Here is a 21,527-nt window from a genome sequence, read left to right as displayed (position 1 = left end):
ACCAAATACCTTATTTGGAATGTTCCTTATGATTTGCCTTCTTTTGTTTTTTTTATTTTTATTTTTTTTACTGTTTATTTTGAGAGAGAGGGAGTGGGGGAGGGGAAGAGAGAATCCAAAGCAGGCCCTGTGCTATCAGCACAGAGCCCGAAGCAGGTCTCTATCTCACAAACCATGAGATCATGACCTGAGCCGAAATCAGGAGTCAGAGGTTTAACCGACTGAGCCACCCAGGTGCTCCATAATTTCCTTTTTGAATTTGGGGATAGAGGTTATATAAATTATACCACAAATAAAAGACAAAAGCAAAAGAAAACAAAAACAAAGAGCTAAAAACTAATCCATTAATTTCATATATGAATGGCCCATCTCCAATAGATTTTTGTCTTAAAGTCTGAACATCTTTAGATTTGGGTTTTATTTTTTGTTTCTTTCTCTTAGATGAATTTCTTACTTTTGAGATCTCTTAGATCCTCTGCTTGGTGTCTTGTAATATATTGCACCATTTTTTTCATTCTTTTTGATATAACTTCTATTGCATTAGGAAGAATATTTCACTGTTTACTTTGTGGCCTGGCAGAAGAAATTTTTTCTTTCAGTATACAAAATTATATTTTCTTATTTCTATATATTTATAGTAACTGGGTAAGTAAAAGAAAAACTTAAAAATATTAAATAGAAATAGCTCCCACTACCCCCAAATCCCAAGAAAAAAAAATTTAGTAAACAGCTGAGATTCAGTGATGGATTTATTAAAATATCTATATTATTAAACTCTCTGAGCCTTTTAATTTCCCGATCATAAGTGAATGTAATAGTACATCACCTAATGAGCTTGTGCTGACAATAAATCTGATTCTGCATGTAAGCACAAACAGCTGTGAGACAGAGTCAGCACTCAATAGGTGGTGAAAATAAACAGACACTGAATTATTCTGAGGTCATTTTCATACCAGACTGGTAGTTCAGAAGCAACCAAAATCAGCTTCTCCTTCTCTTCCTTGGGATTTACATGTACCTTTGGGTTAACAAGGTACTGAAGTCACAGTTCCATTTTATTTCTTACACACAGAAGTGGCTTGTTCATCTTAGATTAATTTTGACTGAATACATTGGGCGTGGCTTTCCCTTCTTCTGATGGGGGTTTACTGAGAAACCTAGGAATTTTATGAATCAGGTCTTAATTTTTGGTTTAGAAATTAAATGTAGCATCTCTCTTAGTCTTTATTTCCTTCAGATATGAGAAATAATGGTTTATGAAATTAATATGTAGTTTGTAATTATTTAGCTCGTGGCCTTCTTACATTTGTTCCATTTGAGGAGTATCATCCGATTAATCCACAACAAGGAGGGGTGTGAACTTGCTTATTGATTTGAAATGTTTGAGTGAATGTCTCCAACATATCTGTCTGCCTTTAAAAAAAAAGCAAAACATTTTATTAGGAGATAGTTGTAGATTAACATGTAACTCATACATTTAAAAGAAATAATACAGAATGATTCTCTGTGTCCTTTGCCTGCTTTCCCCCAATGATGACATCTTTCCTAACTGTACTATGACAGCACAACCCAAATATTGTTCCAGGATACAATTCACTGACCTTATTCAAATTTTACCAGTTTTACATGTACTTGTCAGTTTGTGTATATATTTTGTTTATGTAATTTTATCATGTATAGATTCACATGCCCACCACTATAGTCAGTATACAGAAGCATCCATCACCACAAGAATCCCTTCATGCTACCCACAGCCATCTCTTTCCCACCCTTCTCTCTAATACCTTAAAACCATGAATCTTACCATTTCCATAGTTTTGTCATTTCAAAACTGTTATATAAATGGAATAATATGGGGGGGGGGGCGCCTGGGGGCCTCAGTTGGTTAAGCGTCTGACTTCAGGTCATGATCTCACGGTTTGTGGGTTCGAGCCCCATGTCGGGCTCTGTGCTGACAGCTCAGAGCCTGGAGCCTGCTTCAGATTCTGTGTCTCCCTCTCTCTCTGCCCCTCCCCTGATCATGCTCTGGTGTGTTCTCTCTCTCTCTCTCTCTCTCTCTCTCTCTCTCTCTCTCAAAAATAAACATTAAAAAAAATTTTTTTAATGAAATAATATGGTTTGTAACCTTTCAGGATTGGCTGTTTTCACTCAGCATAATTCCCTCAAGATTTGATTGCGTATATATCAATAGTTAACTTCCTTTTATTAGTGAGTAATTTTCCATGATGTGGATATACCAGTTGTTTAACTGTGCACCTACCAAGGGACATTTTGATCATTTCCAAATTTGGGCTATTACAAATAAAGGTGCTATGAATGTCAGTGTACAAGTTTTTGAGTGAACATAGGCCTTTATTTTTCTGCTACAAATGATCAAGGGAGCAATTGCCAGGTGTTATAGTAAGGGCATGTCTAGTTTTATAAGACAGTGCATATTTCAAATATTCCAGTGAATATTTCTAAAATAATAAAAAAAATTTTAACACCTTTGCTTTGTGGATTTTAATTTTTTCTTTTCTTCCCTCTTGTATAGCTTACTTTTCTGGGCTATTTTATAACAACCACTTATACCATTTAATAATCAGTTTTGTTTTCCCTGTTTGTTCCTCCAAGTACATTTCAGTATAAAAGACATAGTTCAAGATTCTTCAAACTTGAATAAATTTTAAATGTGTGTCTATTTCCTTGGCTGTTTTTTTGTGATCACTAAGGCCGGATTGACCTAGCTGCTTAGAGAACAGAGAGAAACGTGTGCTGCACACGAAGGCTAGTGCAGATGGGCACGTGAGATGACAGGCAGAGAAGAGGGGGTGCAGGGGCCTGACTACTCAGCTCCTGGAGTCTGTGATTGGATTTTCTTAAAATTTATTGAAGTGTAATTAACATATGTTGTATTAGTTTCAGGTGTACAACATACTGATTCAGCAATTCTGTACATTACTCAGTGCTCACCATAAGTGTAGTCACCATACAACGTTATTACCTTATATTTATTGTTGACTGTACTATCTATATTACCTATGCTGTACTTTTTATTTCCATGAATTATTTACATTCTAACTGGAAGTTTGTACTCCTTAATCTCCTCTACTTTGCCCATCACCACCGCCCCCCATCTCGCCTTCCAGTGTGATGCCTTCGAAATATGTATTTTAAAAGGTGTCTGTGGAATAGGGAATGGAAGATCACAGAGTCAGAAGAAACATATTTCCTAGATTTCTTTTCAGGAACCATTCTATTTTTCTTCTTTTTGAAGGGAAACAGTCTTCCAACACTGCTTTGCCATGGCCAGTTCTTATTACGTGGTATCCGAAGCATTTCGTGTGTTTATTGACCCATTAAATCGTCACAATAACCCTTCCAGTTGGATCTTCTGTTTAGAGACAGGCACAGCCCTGTGTGTTCGTGTCAGTCTGCCTCAGTGGCCTGTGATAATGGCCCATCTTGTTCTAGGTAGTTTGTTGGGAGGCAGATCCAGGCAGGCACTGAGAGCATATGCTCATGGCATGACTGAGTTCTGGAGACATGAGCGTAGCAAAGTCTGTCTCCCAGTTCTCCTGTTCATCCTCTGTTCAGTAAGGGCATGACAAGAAGTTTCTCAATGTGGTATCTAAGTTTTTAAACTAAAAATTGTTAAGGATATTCTTAGATGGACAAAACCAGTGAGCTCCTTGTAATGTTTAAGAATACAGAGTAGGAGTACTGATGCATATGAGCACTTGTACCCCAGTGTTTATAGCAGCACTCTCAACAATAGCCAAATTATGGAAAGAGCCTAAATGTCCATCAACTGATGAATGGATAAAGAAATTGTGGTTTATATACACAATGGAGTACTATGTGGCAGTGAGAAAGAATGAAATATGGCCCTTTGTAGCAACGTGGATGGAACTGGAGAGTGTGATGCTAAGTGAAATAAGCCATACAGAGAAAGACAGATACCATATTTGTTCCCTCTTATGTGGATCCTGAGAAACTTAACAGGAACCCATGGGGGAGGGGAAGGAAAAAAAAAAAAAAAGAGGTTAGAGTGGGAGAGAGCCAAAGCATAAGAGACTCTTAAAAACTGAGAACAAACTGAGGGCTAATGGGGGAGGGAGGAGAGGGTGGGTGATGGGTATTGAGGAGGGCACCTGTTGGGATGAGCACTGGGTGTTGTATGGAAACCAATTTGACAACAAATTTCATATATTTAAAAAAATAAAATTAAAATTAAATAAAAAGAATACAGAGTAGGAGAAAAAAAAGATAAGTGAAACCAAAAAATCAAAAGATGGTCTTCAGATAAGTAATTTTTCACTGAGATTTTTGTTCTAAAAAATTCACTCTAAACTTGAGAAAGAAGAAGATGGGGGAGGGGCAGAGAAACAAGTAAAATTAATGAAGTACAGTAGCATTTACTGGCATCCAAAGCAGGATTCTCTCTCAATTTTCTTTTTCCTCAACTTGCTACTATATGTTGACAGTTGTCACTAAACACATGTGTGTGAGTTCTCATTTTAGAACACCCTTTGATATGCCTGTAAAGGTAAAAATGCTGTAAGTTTTCTGTGCACATGTATGTGTTTCAAAAGTAATAAATATGTTGTCTTGAACTTAGAATAGTATTATAAGAGCAAAGAGTGAACTTAGTTATTCATATTGGTATTAATATTTAATAGCTTTTGTACTAGAATTTTTTTATTTTTTTACTTTTTGCCAGTGGGTCATGAACAGCTGAAACTTTGTGACCTGTAAGCCACAAAAAACTATAACATCTGTCGATGCCTTTCTCCAACACTGCTTCGATAGCATCCTGATCTGCTGCCCGGGAAACCTTGTTTTCCACTTACACCACTAGCCAGCCTCTCCCCAACTAGTTGACAGAATGCCCAGGCTGGCTCACCTGAAGGGGTACTGAGTCTCCTTAAAACAAATTCCCACAGTTACTCAACTGCCAGACTCTATTAGATAACCTCACCATGCACTGTTAGCGTACTTGCTTAGAGTAAATATGTTCAGATTTCAGGAGTTCTCATTTTTTCTTCTTTCTGTCATATTATTTTAATTTCCTAATATCTTCGCATTGAGAATAATTATTTCTTCATTTTCCCACCATGATTTTTGCAAAATTACATTCACTGCCTTATTATTTTTCCAGTGCCACATTTTATTTTTATTTTTATTAAAAAAAATTTTTTTTAAATGTTTATTTATTTTTGAGAGAAGGAGACAGAGCATGAGGGGGAGAGGGACAGAGAGAAAGGGAGACACAGAATCCGAAGCAGGCTCCAGTCTCTGAGCTGTCAACACAGAGCCCAACGCGGGGGCTTGAACTCATGAACTGTGAGATCATGACCTGAGCTGAAGTTGGACGCTCAAGCGACTGAGCCACCCAGGTGTCCCTCCAGTGCCACATTTTATGATACATGTCCCCATCAAAGGTTTTGTTGTTGTTGTTTTTAATGTTTATTTATTTTTGAGAGAGAGCACACAAGTGGGAGAGTGACAGAGAGAGGGGGTACAGAGGGTGTGAAGTGGGCTCTGAGCTGACAGAAGAGAGCCCGGCCTGATTCAGGGCTCGAACTCATGAACCGCAAGATCACAATCAGAGCCAAAGTCAGATGCTTAACAGACTGAGCCACCCAGGCGCACCCCAGTTGTGTTATTTTTTTGCGGGTTTTTTCCTTTCTCCTCCAAAAAATAGTCTCTGTATTTAGGGGGGGAAATCTGCCATTTATTATTTCTTCTTGGATTTCTGAATGTTAGACTTGGAAATTTTTCAGAGATGATGCAAATAAGTAAGACAGTTCAGACTGATGCAGATAATACAGATGATGGCTCCCGCTGAATGCTCCTCCCTTCCAGACACTGAGTGAGGCCGTACACACACACTTCATTCCACCAGAGCCGCACTGTGCCTCCTAGACCACAAAAGGAACCAGAATGTTCTGCTGTTAGTCCATAGAATTAGAAATTGTTTGTTAAATGAAGAAGCTGATTTGGGGGTGGGAGACAGGGCTGCTACTCTTCTAAATTCTGTTTTTCACTGCCTATGGTTAAACAAAAGGCCTTTTTTTTTTTTTTTTTAGATGTTTGAGGTCACTTCAGTTAGCTAATTAAAAAACATTGATTCTCCTTTAAGTTGTATTATAGAAAGTAAACAACCAAGTAATATTTAGTGTCTTTTTCTTTTTTTCTTTTTAAAAAACATTTTTTTAAATGTTTATTTATGTGTAAGAGAGAGAGAGACAGAGTGGGAGTGGGGAGGGGTAGAGAGGGAGAGGGAGACACAGAATCCGAAGCAGGCTCCAGGCTCTGAGCTGTCAGCCCAGAGCCCGATGTGGGGCTTGAACTCACAGATTGCGAGATCATGACCTGAGCTGAAGTCAGACATTTAACCTACTGAAACCACCCAGGCACCCCCCTTTTTCTTTTATTTAAAATTTATTTATTTACTTTGAGAGACAGCAAGTGGAGGAGGGGCAGAGAGAGAGGAAGAGAGAGAATCCCAAGCAGTCTTGATGCTGGCAGCACGAGCCCGACTCGGGGCTTAATCCCACAAACCATGAGATCATGACCTGATGAGATCATGACCAGAGCTGAGATCAAGAGTCAGGCGCTGAACCGACTAAGCCACCCAGGTGTCCCTATTTAGTGTCTTCTTCTATAAAATTGTCATGTACATCGTTTATGCGGAGGAAAATTTTTTGTGTGTCTATATTTCTGTGTTGATTTTAGTTATATGAAATATATGTCCTTTTCCCAAACTGCTGCTTTACTGGTGTTTAGAATCTGGTGGTAGAAACAGGATGGTGGCAAGAGAGGTCACGGATGAGGAGCTACACACGTAACTGTTTACTAATTCAATACCTGCTTATTAAGGACCTGCTGTGCACCACACACTGTGCACCATGAGTAAGCAAAATCTGATCACTGCAATTATGGAACTTCTATTTTACTAACTAGATAGATGATATGCAAAGAAAGAATATAGGTGCAGGTTGGCATACTGAAGGACTTGTGGAGGGTTTAGGGTGGGCACCACACTGGACAGGCCATGGAAGATAGCTTCAGATTTACAGGGGGTACCTATAGCCTCTGTCTAGGTTCTAGGACAGAATATCAAACAAAGGAAGATAGCTAATGAGTTATGAAACATTGGAGGTTTTGTTATTCATTAATGTTTTCCAGAAAACTTATATTTTATTTAACGGAGATTTTTTTCTCAGCCCATTTTTTTTCCTGTTTCTATTTTTCCCCAGTTTTGAGAAAAGCACTGTATAAGTTTAAGGTATACTGCATAAATATTTGACATGCAAATATAAAGTGATTCCAAGATAAGTGTAGTTAACATCCATCATCTCATATAGATATAAAAAAAAAGAAAAGAAAAAGAAAAACTATTTTCTTCTTGTGATGAGAACTCTTAGGACTCCAGCATTAGCTATAGTCACCATGTTGTAGGTTACATCCCTACTACTAATTTATCTTATAACTGAAAGCTTATGCCTTTTGATAATCTTCGTCCAATTCTCTCCCCTCATCCCCCCACACTTGCTTCCCTCCACCTCTGGGAATCACATCTGATCTCCTTTTCTATAAATTTTGCGGGGGTGGTTATTTTGTTTTGTTTTTTAATTCTACGTGTTAATGAGATCATACAGTATTTTTTCTTTCTTTGACTTATTTCACTTAGCATAATACCCTCAAGGTCCATCCATGTTGTCACAAATGACAAGATATTTCCTTATTATAGCTGGATAGTATTCCATTGCATTTATATACATATATATGTATGTAATGCATAAATATACATATTAAATACTATATGTATACTATATATAAATACATAAATGCATATATATGATATATATTAAATGCTATATATACCATATATAAAAATATATAGTTACTATAAATATATATTATATATAAATACATATAATTTATATAATATGATATGATATAATATAATATAATATCAATAATATATATTTATATATGTATACCATATTTTCTTCATTCATCTGTTGATGGACCCTTTGGTAGTTTCCATATCTTGGCTATTGTAAATAATGCTGCTGTGAACATGGGGGTGCAGATACCTTTGAAATTAGTTTTTCACTTTCTTGAATAAACTCCCAGAAGCGGAATTGCTGGGTGGTATGGTAGTTCTGTTTTTAATTTTTTGAGGAACCTCCATACTGTTTTCCACAGTAGTTATACCAACTTGCATTCCCACCAACAGTACACAAAGTGTTCCTTTTCTCCACATCCTTGCCAGCGTTTGTTGGTTGTTATTCTTTTTGATGCTAGCCATTCAAAAAGGTGTGAAGTGATCTGTCACTGTGCTTTTGATTTTTATTTCCCGAGTGATTAGTGATGTTGTGCATGTTTTCATGTACCTGTTTGGCCTGAATGGCCCGTATTTTAAGTGTTTTTCCTTTTGTGCAAAATCATTATAATTGAAAAAATTTTTTAGATTATTACTGAAGTCCAATAAAAGGCAATTTATTTGCCATATATTATATTCAGGCAATGAAATATAAAAGTACAATTTAAACCTTTGTAAAATCCAGGATGCAACAGAATTTTTATTTAAATGCCTTTACTATGCGAATATTTGCTTTTCTGAAATTATATTTTGTGTTGAAATATAACACAAAGAAAAAAGAACAAAAAATGTAGATATGCAGCTTAACAAGCTGGGTTACCTAGGTGTCTCAGTCGGTTAAGCATCCGACATCAGCTCAGGTCATGATCTCACAGTTCATGGGTTTGAGCCCCTCACTGAGCTCTGTGATGACAGCTCAGAGCCTGAACCATGCTTCCTATTCTGTGTCTCCTCTCTCTGCCCCTCTCCCACTCACACTCTGTATCTCTTTTTTTTACTCACTAGAGAAATACAGTATAAATTGGTGCCTTATATCTTTTCATTTTTTTATGGCAGGTAGTCATAATATTTGATGTTTTGTTTTACTTTGTCTCTTTTTTCTTTGATTCATTCAGACTTTTTAAGCAACAAATATGCTTCTGTCACTGACACAGCTATGTGACCCTGTCACAGCATTGTAATTAATTTTTTCTTGTTTCCTTACTTAACATAGTAAAGCTTTATTCTTTAGAAGGAAGAAAAACTAATTTTGCATTTGAAGATGTGTTAATAATGTCTGTAAAATTTTACTTACTGAAGTGCTTTTTGGAAAGTCAGACAAAAGAAACAAAACCAAAGGGAATAGTGTGTTACTCCTTAGGAATTGTAATGGAGAATGATTACAATGAATTACTCCTTGAAGAATATTTATGTATACAATTTCAAGAGAAATTGAAAGAAACCATATATTATTCCTTATACTGATGATTAACTATAATAAAGTACTCCAGATAGTGCTCTGAGGCAATTGTAATTAATGCTTTTAGGCTTTCTTCACATTGTATAACAGTTTGGAAGTATTAGTCAATATTATTAAATAAATTGTAGAAAACATTAACAAAGGTTGACATTGGAAAAGATATTGGGCAGGGTTTCTTTCTTTTGTTTTTCTTGAAAATTTTTATGTTTGTTTATTTATTTTGAGAGAGAGCAAGCATGAGTGGGGGAGGGAAAGAGAGAGAGTTAGAGAATCAGAAGCAGGCTCCGTGCACTGTCAGCATGAAGTCCAACAGGGGGCTCCCTCTCATGAACCGTGAGATTATGACCTGAGCAGAAATCAAGAGTCTGCCACTTAACTGACTGAGCCACTCAGGCATCCCAGGACAAGGTTTCTTTTTAAATATTTCTTTTATAGAAGAAAAAAATTGTCAAAATCACATACCTTGTTTTTATAATTAAAGAAGGGAGGGGACACCTGGGTGGCTCAATCGAGGTGTCCGACTCCAGCTCAGGTCATGATCTTGCAGTTTGTGGGTTCAAGCCCCACATTGGGCTCTGTGCCGATGGCTCAGAGCCTGGAGCCTGTTTTGGGTTCTGTGTCCTTCTCTCTCTCTGCCCCTTCCCGGCTTGTGCGTGTGTGTGCTCGCTCGCTCTCTCTCTCTCTCTCTCTCTCAAAAATAAATAAACGATAAAAAAAATTCTTTTTAAAGAAGAAGGGAGAAAAATGTGAAGTAGCAAATAGCACCTTAGATTTTACTTATGAACTCCTAAAATGTGTATCATTGTGTCAGGAGGTGAACAATTCAATAATTTATTGAGACTGGTTTTTCCAGTGAGACAGTTTTTCAAAATGCAGAGTACAAGCTGTTCTTTGTCCTTGAGCATGATCAGCAGTGAACATTCTCAAAGGCTTGGTTTTGTAATCTCTGATGCCACCACAAGTTCCCATTAGGCACTCCCCCTGGAGCCCTCCTTGTTACCTGCACAAACCTCACATAGGCATTTCTGTGCTCCTGATGCAAAGGATGGCTGAGACTGGGAGAACACTGACCCTGAGGCCACCCACTGCCCCCAGGGTCCTTATAGCCAATCCCAGGAGTGGTGGCTGCATGACTTGAGAAGTAGGGTCCCGTCGGCCTTGTTGGGAACAGGCAGCCAGAAATCTGGCCCCTGCCTCTTTCTCATTGCTTTCAAGGGACCCTTCTGAGGCTGGGGAACCTCTGAAAATGAGGTCATTTTTCAGACTCACCCTTGAGTGGTCAAGAGAGGAAGAAGGAATGTCAGGGCCAATATCTTCTATTTGGAAATAGTGGTGTGAGCAGGAAGAAGAGCGAAGGTTCCTTTGTTGATATGTGTGTCCAAAAGGCTTATCTAATTGCTTTGATACAATATTTTCTCACAATTAAAGAAACTTGGGGTAGAAAATGTTAGGCTGATTATTTCTAGTATAGCAAATTGATTGGTAAACTAAGAGCCCTCTATTTAGATGAAAAATAATTGTTGGAAATACGTGTGGTTTAATCTAAGTATCTTAGAGTTGTGTTTTTAAAGTTAGGAAAGAGAGCTATGGTGAGCTGTTACTTTAATTTGTCCGATTTGGAGCAGTATTTTATACCTTTTAAATGTTTTGTTTCTGTGGGGACATAAGAGATTTTTGGTATAATAGGACAGGTTTATAAAACACTGTATGTTTATTTAGATTTACAAGATGAAGGGTGCCTGGGTGGCTCAGTTGGTTAAGCATCCGACTTGCTGACAACTCAGAGCCTGGAGCCTGCTTGGGATTCTGTCTCCCTCTCTCTCTGCCCCTCCCCCACTAGAACTCTGTTTTTCTCTCTCTCTCAAAAGTAAACATTAAAAAAAATTTACAAGATGAGAACGACATGGATTGAAGAGTTGTTAGTTTTATAGTTCAGAGCCTTTAAAAAGTCCTTTGAGTTTTTTTCTTAAACTCCCGATCTACCTTATTTACCACCCTAGTTTCAATTGAAGGAACACTACTATGACCTACTCAGTATGGGTCAAGTCCAGTTTGGCTGGAGAGGGTTTGCTGCAGTTCCATTTCTTAACTTCCCCTTTCCTTTGGGGTCAAGGGAGCTGTCTCTGGATTATCTCCAGCTTCCCTCTAGCCAATAAAACCAGAAGGCCAATTACATGTTTAAGCTTTATTTTTTTCTTCTCTTTTCAATCCCTACCCACATTTTAGTGTAGTCGTGGTATTTAATATGGTTCTTTGCCATGATGTGCAAGAAGAATTCACAGGAATACTCTTTGCTGAGTTAGGTTAGGAAACAAACTATGATGTTAGTTTGTCCACTGTTAAAGCTGTGATTTCATGTCCTAAGTAACTATAATTTCCAATAATCATTTTAAGTGTAAGTTACCAGAGAAGTAAAGAGTTCATATTTAACTTTCATGTTGTCAAGTTATTTCATAACTTTATTAAAAATAAATGATGGTAGGGGCGCCTGGGTGGCGCAGTCGGTTAAGCGTCCGACTTCAGCCAGGTCACGATCTCGCGGTCCGTGAGTTCGAGCCCCGCGTCGGGCTCTGGGCTGATGGCTCAGAGCCTGGAGCCTGTTTCCGATTCTGTGTCTCCCTCTCTCTCTGCCCCTCCCCCGTTCATGCTCTGTCTCTCTCTGTCCCAAAAATAAATAAACGTTGAAAAAAAAAAAAAATAAATGATGGTATCTGAGAAATAGAGGAAGGAATGCTTAATACCAAATTCAGATTTCTGGCTAATGTATCTGTCACACCTTGGCTGCTTCTGCCACATCCATTTTTACCATATTTAATAGAAGTAAATAATTTTTTGTGACTTTTTATACATAAAAAATCTATAAAATGTGGTTTGGTGACACAGCAGAATTCAGTGATGCTTTTGGGTTCCCTGTAGATTTACTTAATCTCCACTTCTTTTTATATGAAAAGAAAAACAGTAGTTTACCGTTTTAAGATTGTTTACTCATTGGCCTGAGGTTTAAAAGAATCTTTATTTCTGTTTTCTGTTGTAAGTTATCCAAAAATAAGACTGCACAGTTAGCCCATTCTAAATGAATTGTATAGTGTAAAACATGTTTCCTGTTGAATTCCATATGTGGTTCAATAAATAAAAATTAATTCATAGTGTTAAATTGGGACCTTGTCAATGAAGAACATTATGTACATCTTAAAAACCCTGATTTCAACCATTAGGAAAGTATTGTCATTGGCAAGGCAACATTTTCATTGGCTTGCTCGAACCAATTGTCATTTTTACCCTGTATCCTAGTTCAGTATCCCACTGGCATTTATCCATGGTATGAAATCTTGTTTATGTCATCTTAACCTTTCTACCAATCTAGTTTTCCAAATTTCTTCAGCTCATTTTTATTTTCAAAGGGATTATAGGTTTTTCACTTAGGATCCTATTGCCTGGAGAAGCCTGTTTCAAAGTACAAGCCCAAACTTGACTTTTCCTCATCTTTCGGTAGAGACTGCCAAGGAGGAATAAGTTGGCAGGACAGGTGGCACTGCTCTTGGCAGCCCATGTGGTGTGAATCTTACTTAAAGAAGGTGCTCTAACAATGGGCTTATCACACAGTCCTATCTTTCTGAACAGATGCAGTTGTAAATTTTTCTGTGACCAAATAAGAACCTTTTCAGCCTGCAAACTGAATAAACAAGTTCTTGGATTAGTAAAATGCCTTGTAAAGTTGTAAAAATTGGAAGTTGTGCTTTTGTACTTTGATAGTGATTTAAAAGAGTAACCAGCAGGGGCACCTGGGTGGCTCAGTAGGTTAAGTGTCCGACTCTCAATTGTAGCTCATGATCTCACAGTTCCTAGGATTGGGCCCTGTGTCGGGCTGTGCTCAGCATGGAGCCTGCTTGGGATCCTCTCTCCCTCTCTCTGCCCTTCCCCTGCTTGTGCACGCACGCACACACACACACACACGCACACACACACACTCTCTCTCTCTCTCTCTCAAAATAAATAAACATTAAAAGAAAAAAAAAGAGTAGTCAGGAGGCCTACTTTCACATCACTTTTCATCCCAGTGATGCTTCATTTCCATTAGTTGCTGTCTTCCTGCAGTGCTCACACAGCTGGTCACCCTTCCCTTAAGAACAGTGCTCCCTCATGGATTGCCCCTTCCCGTGTTCATGTGCCTTCTTGGTTCTTTGCTGAACTCTTTTTTTGTGTGCAACTTCAGCCTCCTTAGGCTTCTGTCCTGGCCCTCTTCCTGTCCTATGTGCCTTTTGTGGTCAATCAAAGTTCTTCATGCTGTCTCCCCCAGGACTGCCTGGAGGTTTGGTAACTCTGTGTCCTGCTGCCTTTCTTGGCCCAGCCCTGGCCCTACCGGCACCTAGGAATCCTGCAGGTCCCATAGACCCAGCATGCCCTAGCACTTGCATTCCTGGTCCATTAATTGAGCAGTCTTCACTTGGACTTTCTTATGCATGTTTTCAGTCCATCTCAACCCTAGATTCTGGTGATTCTGCCTCAGAACTATCTCTCAAGTCACGTCTCTTCATTTATCCCATCTGCTACTATTCAGGCTCAAATTCCCTTGTGCCTGGATGATTGTGTCAGTCTCCTTCTGGTCTCCCTGCCACTGACCTTTCCTCATTTTCAGTCTATCAGGGTCATCATCCTAAAGAGGCAAATCTGATAATTTCACTCTTCTGCTTTAAAAGGTTTCTTTTGGAGGGCACCTTTTGGGATGAGCACTGGGTGTTGTATGGAAACCAATTTGACAATAAACTTCATATATTGAAAAAATAAATAAATAAATAAATAAATAAATAAAAGGTTTCTTTTCACTGCCACTTGTCCTTGGAATAAATGTTCGCCACCTTTAAGCTGTCTTGTGTGGTATTCTTGGTCATGTGCCCAGCCTACCCAATGGTAGACTCATTTCCCACTGTCCTGTTTATGTGCTACCCCACGCATGTGCACAACACTGAGTCCCTCCTTTAAAGGTCAGTTATATCCTTCATGAAATGTTTGGTAACTGGGCCTAATATACTTTTCTGTCTTTGTGTGTAATTTTACCTCCAGTATCCTGTTATACTGTAATTATACAAAGTATAAGTAAATAGTAGCTGAGCAAAGTGCTGCAAAGATGTACAGGCCTTACCTACCCTCTCTGAGGAGTGCCTGCTATCTCAGGAAGTGTTGTAGATGTCAGTGGTGAATTTAAACACATTACATGACATCTGAGTGCAAACATGGTCCTAGTCGGGAGATGTTGGTTTTGGTCCCAGCTCTTCCAGAGCCAAAAGCATACGTGAGTCATGTGATCTGTGCCTCACTTTCTTTACTGATAAGAGTGGACTTTGCTAGACCTTATGTTCTTTCTACTTTTAAAACTCTGTTTTGCTGTTTTACCTTGTCTTGTGTGGTGTTCCCATGTACAGACACTCCAGGAGTTTTTCGCTAAGTAGTCCCTTTAAGTGTTTTACTTCCCTCGCACTTTTTCTGTGATTAGAACTCCCTGGTCTCTTACTGCCTGCCTTTCAAGAGAGGCACTTTCCTGACATCATCTCATTTTATTCCTTAAGCTGATTTCCCTTCTTTCCTTCCCCCTTCCCTGTTAGTGTTTGTTACAATGTTGTTGAAAAGAGATAGCACACATGACTAAAATACCTACTTTTGTTTAGTAGTTGTGAATTTGCTGTACTCCTATTGGGACATGCACAGCTCTGGCTAATTATAGATTTTGCCCATTTTGCTGTAACTTAAAGTGACTTCACTAATGAATTAGAAGTTGTTCATTAGAATATCTTTTATGAAGAGTTGTAACAACAGAAGGGGCGAGGGTTGAAGGTTGATATTGGAATAAATATCAAAAATAACATGGCAGTAGAGGCACCCTTGATTGTATTTTCAGCTCTTTGTGCCACACAGATTTATAGTATTTCCACATGCAGAGGGTGTGCTGTTCTGTGCAGATGCATGTGCACTTCAGGCCTTCTTCAGGACTGTTTAGAGGAGGGTGGGTATGAACCCCTGAATCTCTGGAGCACTTTTCTAATCGTCCACAATTAGTAATTTACTATTTTATAATTTTTAAAATTTTTCTCAACACACTTATTTTTCAGTTGATGTTTCATTTATAAAAGAGATATTTAAATATTTCTGTACTTTCTCTTTAGCCTTATAATCTTTTAAAAGTTGTTTTCAGTGTGATTTTTGGACACCAGTTTAAACCTATCTTCCAAGCTAAAAATACTACCTACAGTGCTACAAAATAAGGTGGTTTAAATGAGGAAGTTTTTTTTAATAAAGAAGACCTTGCTTTGTGAGTACTCAGAGTGGAAGGAAGCAGTTATGTACACTCAGTGGTCCTATACACTTCACACCTTGGAAAGGCTAACCTATAATAGCCCCTGTCTCAGTCATCTCAGGTTGCCATAACAAAGTGCCGCAGACTGGGCAGCTTAAACGACAGACATTGACTTTTCACAGTTCTTGAGCTGGAATTCTGAGATTAGATTGTCAACCAACATGATCCAGTTCCAGTGAGAGCTCTCTTCCTGGCTTGAAGGCAGCTGCATCTAGCTGTATGCTCACATGACTTCTTTGTGCACAAGAAGAAAGACAGATTGCTGGTGTCTCTTCTTATAAGGATACTAATCCTAATGAATCAGCCCCTCCTATCTTTATGACCTCAATTAACCTTAGTTCCTTCCTTAGAAGCACCATCTCTTATTATAGATACACTGGAGATTAGGGTTAGGGCTTCACATATGAATTTGGGGGGACATTCAGTCCAAAGCATTCTGTCCCAAGCCTCCTAAAATTCATGCCCTTCTCACATGCAAATGAATTCATTTCATCCCAACAGCCCTGAAAGTCTTAACTCATTCCTGCATCAATTCTAAAGTCTAGTGTCCAAAATCTCATCTATATATCATCTAAATCAGAGGTGGGTGGGAGACTAGGTACCATTCGCCTTGTGGCATAATTCCTCAACAGCTATGAGCCTGTGAAACCAGACAAGTCAATGTGTTTCCAAATACAATGCTGGGACAGGTATAGAATAGACATTCCCATTCCAAAAGGAAGAAATAGGAAGGACGAAAGGGGTAATAAGTCTCAAATAAGTCCAAAAACAACCAAGGAAAATTCCATTAGATTATAAGGCTCAAGGAAAATTCCCTTTGGTTCAGTGATCTGTCTTCCAGGTCTGCTGAGATGTCAGTGTCACCCTCATGGCTCTGTGGGGCCTTTCACCCTTATGGCTTTCTGCAGAGACCTCCACCACTGAGGGAAGGAGGGGGCATTTTAGCCCACCTAAACCAAAAAGGTAGACCCATCCTTTGAAACCCAGGAGAAATAATCAACCCTGCCCCCCAGGGCCTGTGGTGAGTGGCAGCCCTAATGGTCCCCTAATCGCCTTTGGAGTCCTACCGTTTTTTTCGATGGATGATGCACAGTCGCAAAAGAATACCTCTAGGGGCGCCTGTGTGCTTCAGTCCATTAAGCTTCCCACTTGGGGACTTGAGCTCCATTCATGGTCTAGCAGTTCGTGGGTCAGGGCCCTGCCTCAGGTTCCCTGCTGTCAGCACGGAGCCAGAGAGCCTGCTTCAGATCCTCTTGTCCTCTCTCTCTCTCTCTCTCTCTCTCTCTCTCTCAAAGATAAATAAACACTAAAAGAAAAAGAATAGCTTTGTTGTCATGTCCTGCAGAATGAAAGAAGTCCAGCAGCCTTCCTTCATTCTCTCTGGTATCTTTCTCCTTTACTTCAAACTGGTATTGTGTTTGCTGGTCCATCCCACAATCTCTTTATCAAGTGGTAGTCTAGCCACACCCTTGGTGTTCTCTTAGAACATGCTTCCTCATATTTTGCAGTGTGGGCAAGCTGAGAATTTTCTAAGTATTGAAGTGCTGCTTCCTTTTTGCTTAACAATTCCTTCTTCAATTCATCTCTCCCCCATATTTTACTCTTAAGAAGTCCAGAGAACTCAGACTCTGCCTTTTACATTTTGGTTACAAATTTCTGCTGAATATCCATAATCTTGTTGCTCACAAGTTCCATCTTCTACAAAACACCTAGAACACAATTGAGCCAAGTTGTTTGCCACTTAATAACAAAAATTGCTGTCTTAGTCGGTTTGGATTATTATAACAAAATATACTGGGTGGCTTAAACAACAGGTATTTCAGTCTCATAGTTCTAGAGGCTGGGAAGTCCGAGTTCAAGGTGCCAGTTGATTTGGTTCCTGGTGAAAACCAACTTCTTGGTTTGTAGATGGCCACCTTCTTGATGTATCCTCACATGGCGAAGAGAGAGAGAGATCATCTCTCTTGTGTCTCTCTTTGTAAGGGACTAATCCCATTCATAAAAACTCCATCCTCATGAGTTAATTATTTCCAAAAGCCCCACCTTCAAATGCCATCCCATTAGGGATTAGGACCTCAATATATGAATTTTGATGGGATACAAACATTCAGTTCATAGCAATTACCTTTCCTCCAGTTTCCAGTCATCTCTTCATTTCTGTTTGACACCTCACTAGAATTACCCTTAACATCCATATTTCTAGCATGTACCTCAGAACTCCAACCTCTACCCATTACCCAGCTCTAAAGCTACTTCCACATTTTTAGATATTTGTTAGAGCAGTACCCAGCTTGAACTATCATAACAAAATACCATAAACTGTCTGGTTTAAACAACAACAGAAGCTGGAAGTCCAAGATCAGGATACCGCCATAGCCCGTTTCTTGTGACAGCTCTGCTTTTCCTTGTTTGTAGGCAGCAGCTATCTGGCTGTGTGCTGTTGTGGCCTTTTCTCTCTGCTCCCAGTGAGACGGGGATTTCTAGTGTCTCTTCTTACACGGACACTAATCCTATCAGATCTGAGCCCCACCCTGTGGACTCCTTCAACCTTAATTACTTTCTTGGAGGTCCTATCTCTAAATACAGCAAAAACTGAGAGTTAGGACTTCAACATATGAATTTGTAGGGGACACACATTCAGTTCGGAGTACCCCCTCTTGTCCAGTTTTGTATAAACTTTGCTTAGGAATCTCTTGTCTTCCTGGAACCTTTGTATACTTTTTTCTTACTTAGATTCTTTAAAAACTGGACCTTCTATTGGCTCTTCACCCTCTCCTAAACAGTTCAGACTACCTCTGCAGAACAAGTAACAGTGACATTCCTGGTGGTAGCACTGTGACACTGTGATCCCAGGTGGCCGGTGTGCCCTGCTAAATTCTGATTGTTCTCATCGCTATAGACTGTGGTGAATATTCCAATGGCCTGGTCAGTATTGTCTAGTCTTTTGTATTTTTTTTTTTTTAGAGTTGGGTTTCAGATTTCTGTTTCATGCTTAGGATTATTGTGGTTTTTGGCAAAGAATATTTTCAACTGGGTGAAAAGGCAAAAAAAAATGTAGAATCAAGAAGTGAAAGCACAATTGTTTATGGTTCAGTAAGCACTTGTGGTTAAGAAATGTGTCTGTTCATCATTGCCAGATGACTTAAAGTTTTATGGGAGAACATAAATTTTAAACAAAAAGTAATTGTACTTTTACAGAATATACAGATGTGAATTTCTTCAGAATTTAGTTTTTAGGTATTGTAACCTAGACTTCCTGCTTGGGGCTTTCTGAATTTTATTGTGAAATTATATATGAAATGAATCTGATGGCAGCTTATCAAAATATTTACTCAGAAACTAAAGTTTTGACTTAACAAACATTAATAATGATGCAATATTGCAATTAATAAGAGTCTCACTCATTGAATACTCACAGGAGCATAATATTGCTAGGTGTTTGGGAATCCTTGATAAAATTAGGCATAGTTATAATCTCTCAAAAGAAAAGATAGTATGATTATATACAAACAAATACAATTCGTATTTCAGTGCGTAAAAAAAGCATTTGTAAAATACAGTGAATAGATAAAGTAGATCATTTGGATTTGATTTTGGAATGTATTGTTTATTTTTCTTCTTAGAGCATTACTTGAATCACAGTTAATTTGCATTCTCTAGGTGCAGATCATATCCAGTTGAGGTAAGGTGGATTAGTTAAAATCATCTTGGTCAGCAGTGAAATTAAGGCTAGTGAAACAGTCCCCAGAGTTCTTGACATCAATTTGAATTAGGGTTCACTTAGCTCATATATATCTATTGGTACTGATCCTGATACAGCACTGAGTTTATGGTTTAATGGACAAAAGTATCCATTTTATGTGTGAAAGTGTTGGTAAGAGGAGCAGAATGACATAAAGGAGAGTAATAAACTCAGCTGGATGGAAAAAGAAAACTGTGTTCAGAAAGTTCAACTCTTTCTTAAAAGTATGGTCTAGTTTTTACCTTATTATAGAAATAATTTAAAGATATTAGAGTAAAGCTGGAGAATTTGAGGCTAGAGCAGTAAAAACTAACAGGTAACAAAGGTGTTTCTATGTAATGGAAAGTAGTTTGGATTTTTTCTAGTGGATAGCCATTGAAAGCTTCAAGCATGGTGGCAATTGATAAATTTACACTTAAAAAGAGCACCCTAGTGGGCCTTATGTACAATAGTTAGAATGGCCAGGTACTGGACTGGAGAGGTCAGTTAAGGTCAGGCTATTGTATTAGCTAAGAGGCATCTCAGTCTTAATATATCCAAAACTGGTATCTTCATTACCAGTAGTATCCCCTGTTAAGGCCACCCCCCTACACATACACACACACACACACACACACACACACACACACACACACACACAAAGATACCTGGTCATCTAGAAACCTTGCCTGTCTCAGTAGACATTAACTGTGTACTTCCCCTTTCTTAAGCCAAAACAATGGAGTCCTTCTTGACTGCTTTCTCTCATTTCCCACTTGCAGTTCATCAATAAAATTTGGTGGCTCTACCTTCAAAATATGTCTAGTTTTCAACCATTTCTTATCACCTCTGTCCCCACTTCCCAGGTCCAAGCTACTATTACCTCTCCTGGATTGCCACAGTAGCCTTCTTTTTTTTTATTTTTTTATTATTTTTTTTTTTACGTGTATTTATTTTTGAGAGACAGAATGAGACAAAGTGAGAGTGGGGGAGGGGCAGAGAGAGAGGGAGACACAGAATCCAAAGCAGGCTCCAGGCTCTGAGCTGTCAGCACACAGCCTGACACGGGGTTCGAACTCACAAACTGTGAGATCATGACCTGAGCCGAAGTTGGACGCTTAACTGACTGAGCCACCCAGGCACGCCGCCACAGTAGCCTTCTAACTGGTTTCCCTACTTCTTCCCTTCTGCCCTCAGTCTGTTCTCAGCAAAGCAAATTATGTGCCTTCCTCATTGGCTTCTTCTGATCACACTCACCGGAAATACCCCAAGTTCACACAGTGGCCTTGACCTGTCTTCTTTCTGACCATTGTTCTTTAATCTCCTATCTGCTGCCATTCAGGGTCAAGCAGACTACTTTTAGTCCTAGCCAAAATAGGAGTGGACTCTTCTCTGAAATGGTGGAATGAACCTTTGGGGAAAGCTGAGACTTCTAATGGGGATATTAAAGCCACCAGAAAACCATCCTGTTTCTTTTGGCATTTGGAGGGCCTGAGCATAAGAAGTACTATAGCCGATCATTTGAACTTGAGGCTAGGGATATTCTCATTCAAATGTATTCCTAGGACTCTAGCCCTTCATTTTATAAGGCTGGGATTTCCTGGATAAATATCAGAAGTTGATAGAATAGGACGTAGAATTAGTTAAAGGTATTATTTAAAATTTCACAGGTAACTAACAGACGCACCCACATAAGACCATTTTGGTACTGGAGGTATGTATCATTTTGGGGGGTGGGGGAAAAGCTATAAAATACCTTTAATAAGAGTAAAATGTCAACTGATTATACCATGGTAATCCAGAGTGAGCAACAAGGAGAATTGTAATAATCATAGCCAGTGGTAACTGTATCAGAGTATCTGTTCAGGACAGAGGTACTACCTGTATTGGAAGCAGGTGGACATTAAAATCTCCTGATGTCCATTCCTGAGCCTTGCTGTGCTATCCACCCAACCTGTGTGTGTGTGTGTGTGTGTGTGTGTGTGTGTGTGTGTGTCTGTCTGTCTGTCTGCATGTGTCTGTGTGTGCATGTACATGATGGGTGAGGACAGGATGCTGTATAGATTGGGATATCTATGAAGATGAAGAGAGACAGGGTAATAATATAGGGGGAAATTCCAAA

At 38.9% G+C, this 21,527-nt stretch overlaps 1 protein-coding gene and 1 long non-coding RNA gene across 3 annotated transcripts in view; one reads left to right on the top strand and one right to left on the bottom strand.

Moving 5' to 3' along the window:
• Nucleotides 1-21,527, top strand: part of SPIDR (scaffold protein involved in DNA repair) — a 509,957-nt gene that overhangs the window by 198,855 nt on the left and 289,575 nt on the right. The window lies entirely within an intron of this gene.
• Nucleotides 5,660-17,130, bottom strand: LOC115506314. Its single transcript, XR_003966309.1, has 2 exons — nucleotides 16,752-17,130; nucleotides 5,660-5,903 (listed from the first exon to the last, which is right to left on the bottom strand). It is a non-coding gene; the product is annotated as an uncharacterized LOC115506314 (long non-coding RNA).

The sequence above is a fragment of the Lynx canadensis genome, chromosome F2, assembly GCF_007474595.2.
Source record: "Lynx canadensis isolate LIC74 chromosome F2, mLynCan4.pri.v2, whole genome shotgun sequence".
Lineage (NCBI taxonomy): Eukaryota > Metazoa > Chordata > Mammalia > Carnivora > Felidae > Lynx > Lynx canadensis.
The sequence above is the reverse complement of the archived record's forward strand: the minus strand, read 5'-3'. Positions and strand labels throughout refer to the sequence as shown.